Raw genomic sequence first — 3,500 nt, forward strand, 5'->3', positions numbered from 1 at the left:
TGAAGATAAATAACTTGTGCTGGTTTGAAGAGGTCAATTCTTTAAAGATATGAAAAGATGCAATAGAGACTAGATGGATGCTCAATAGTTTGAGGTGAGAACACATTAGAGAAACTATACCTCATTGGGATTATGCTACATGCATGCAAGGATTGATATCCAATAGTTCAGGGAGATCCAAAGTTGTGGAAGTTTATAATCATACCTTTATGAGGGTCATCAAATACTTCATGTGCAAATGGTGTCCAATGATGTTGCGAACATGGATGATAGCTGCATGATTATACCAATAGTTGGGACAAAACTTGAAAAAGTCTTACTGGTCTATTAACTATTTTCAAAGAATAGCTTCTATATAATGTACTATTTTTTTTGTGTTGCTAGTTAGTTTAATTCCTAGTTTATACTATGCAAATATGTTAGAAGTCCATCAAAATTTAGTTATTCCTTAAGGAGGAATGTTGAATAAGTAAAAATAAATTCTAGCAGTTAGTTGTAAGTCAATTTAATAGATTTGTAGGGAAGTAGTTTGAATTCACTTATATTTAAAAAAGTATCATTTGATTAATACTTGATATATCATCAAATTCCTCCATGTCCTCTATTTTTATTCTTCGCAATATTTTATTTTAACTCTTGGAACTATAATTTCTCCGCATGAAACCAATTGTAGTGTTAACTAAATCTACCTTGATCCAAATAGTAACAATTTAATGGAGAGTAACTTATACATGATGAAGGAGTTGTCAACTAGGTTTAGTGTTCAAAATTTGAATTCTCTAGACAAGGCAAAAAGTAAAGTTCTTGAAAGTAGCAAACTTTTGGAAAACTTGTTTAACATGCAGAAAACTCATTCAAACAAGACTGAACTAGGATTTCAGCCCGGTAAATGTTCAAATCAAAGTTGAACCAGAAAAGAAACCTAAAGATGTAAGGAAAACCTTTAATCAGAGATCTACTGCAAGGAAACTACTGGTTCATCATCTGAATGTACATGGGTACCCATCATTTAATGGTTGTTATTTTCAATGAAATAAATTTGGTCATGTTAGTTGATGGATTTGTCACCTAACTATATATTCTCATGCCCATGGAGATGACAAATGTAACCAAAGTTAAACCAGTCTACAAAAATATTAACTGACTGATTTTCCACTTATTTTACAAGGTGACAGCTACCTCCTAATGATTTTCAATGAATGAATAAAAAACTCATATTCTTTTAACCAGAAAGCAAATAAAGAAAGAGCTTTTAATCATAAAGCTTTGTAAAGTCATTCACAATACTAACTACCATTTTTAGGATTTTTTTAGATTTTAAAAAATAAAGCTACTATGAAACATCACTCACAAATAATATTCCACAACAATTAAAATTTCAATTCACCCACCACTTCAATATAAATTCACCAACTGACATCCATTTCAAAAAACACAAAAGCGTCCACACACCATAATTCAAAGATTGAATATATGAAAGCCACCAGTAGTTCTTCTCTATTAAAATAGAAGATAACCACATGCATAAACATTAGCTCTTATGAGAAAAATAAAGTTTTCCAAAAAGATCCTTTGAAATTAACTAATCTCCCTATTTATAGCTACCATCCTCTCGTCTTTTCCATTTCCAAGAAATGGTTACTAAGGTAACGATCTTGAACATGACCGTTTCTATAGAGAAACATCAAAATATAAACCATCTCACACCAGATAAGACTGCAAGATCACCAGGCTCAGGCTCCATTCTCAGGCACTGGGTTCAGCTCCGCGATCCAAATATCGGTCTCATTTGCCTTTTCTTCTTCTTCAATCAACGTCAGCAAGATATCCTTGAATTCTTCCCAATCAAAAATAGTAGCTCGAAAAAAGTCAGACATGCTCAAAAGAATATACCATTGCACTCGGTTGGCATTGACCTACATTACAAGACCTCTTCCATTGGGAGTACCATTTCACTGAAGCTAATTATCTGGATTGCATTCTACCACTAGATCATCTCGCAAACATTGTTCGTGATTCTTGACTTGTTCTGCAGTCTTATCTAGTATGGTAGTGGCCCTCGTATATTCACTGAAGTCAGTTCGAGCTTTCCATGCAAAAGACCGTAACTGTTAGACTATATCCTCTTACTCTTTCTCTAGCCAATTCAAATTTGGGTTATGAAAAGGCATTTCATCATGATGAGGCAAGACCATTTTGATACATGCAAGAAATGATGACAATTTTCCCCTTTAGCTATCTTTAATATTTCCTGTAAGAATGACAACAACCAATGAAGTAATGAATGCTGCCACCCTTTTTCGTATTCGGATTGCTTAAAGGCCATTAATGATGGTACTTCATAAATATTCCCTTGATTTGTGCCCTGAAAATAATTCATGATGCGACAATCGATGAGGAGGAAGAAGAAATATCAAGAAGTCGTTATTCTCATCAATCTGACAGTCTTATTTAATTCTGTCAGTGCTCAAACGAGACCTATCTATACCATCACTCGTGCTACCACCCAAGGTACCGAACCACTTGAAATTATTTCACCAAATGTCCTTACTTAGAAGCAATAGTGTCCTTTAAATTTCTTAGAGGGTTGGACATTCACCACAACACAAATAGTGATGGAAAGTTAGAAGCTCGGGCAAGTTCACAACCATCGAACTCCTTTCGAAAGAAAGCATGAGTATGAATTCTGAAGGCACCAGCATTATGCAGACCTTCCTAAATTGGTCAGATGATCGGGCAGTTCTAAAAGATAAGAACCCTGCGATAGATGTTAGGAAATTCGAAAAGGCCGCGATAAGAGTGAAAGAGAGAAAGAGCAGAGGGTTGCGGCTTTTCAAAGTTTAATTTTTTATAGGTAACATATAGGCTCTGAATGGGGACAAGGACTAGCAGGAAACAAAGAACTCTAGAATCAAGACTAGTGCATATAAAATGGGCAACAAAGTCAGGCGTGACAGAAAGAAAGGGTGCTACTTAGTAGAAGGGTGGAGGGGCGACTGGGCAAAACATAAGGCCAACAAGCCAAAAACTGAGATCAAGACAAACTACGCCTACAACAAACCTAAAAGAACCTAAATATGTACACTACCATAAGGGCCTTATGATGAAGGGAGATAATATTAGTGAAGGGAAACCATTTATAGGCTGGGAGAAATATATACCTATGTGGAAAAGAGAGTTTGAGATGAATGACATGACATGAGATGAAAAAAGTTGGATGACGATTCCCAGACTTGACTTCCAGTTATGGCTACATGAAAGTTGGTAGATGTATCCATACCCAAACATCCATTCTTCATGATAGGCTTCTAGGACTGGAAGTTTCACCTTCTCATGACTTTCTTGAGATAATTGATAATAATCCTTTTGAGAAGATCTAACCAGTGCATCCTGTCATTGATCATACATTTCATAACTTGGTAAAATAGCACAACCATCATGGCTTGGTATTTGGACTTAACATGATGACAATTCAAAGCCTTGTACAGTTGAGGATTTAT

The sequence above is a fragment of the Cryptomeria japonica genome, chromosome 5 (genome assembly GCF_030272615.1).
Source record: "Cryptomeria japonica chromosome 5, Sugi_1.0, whole genome shotgun sequence".
NCBI lineage: Eukaryota > Viridiplantae > Streptophyta > Pinopsida > Cupressales > Cupressaceae > Cryptomeria > Cryptomeria japonica.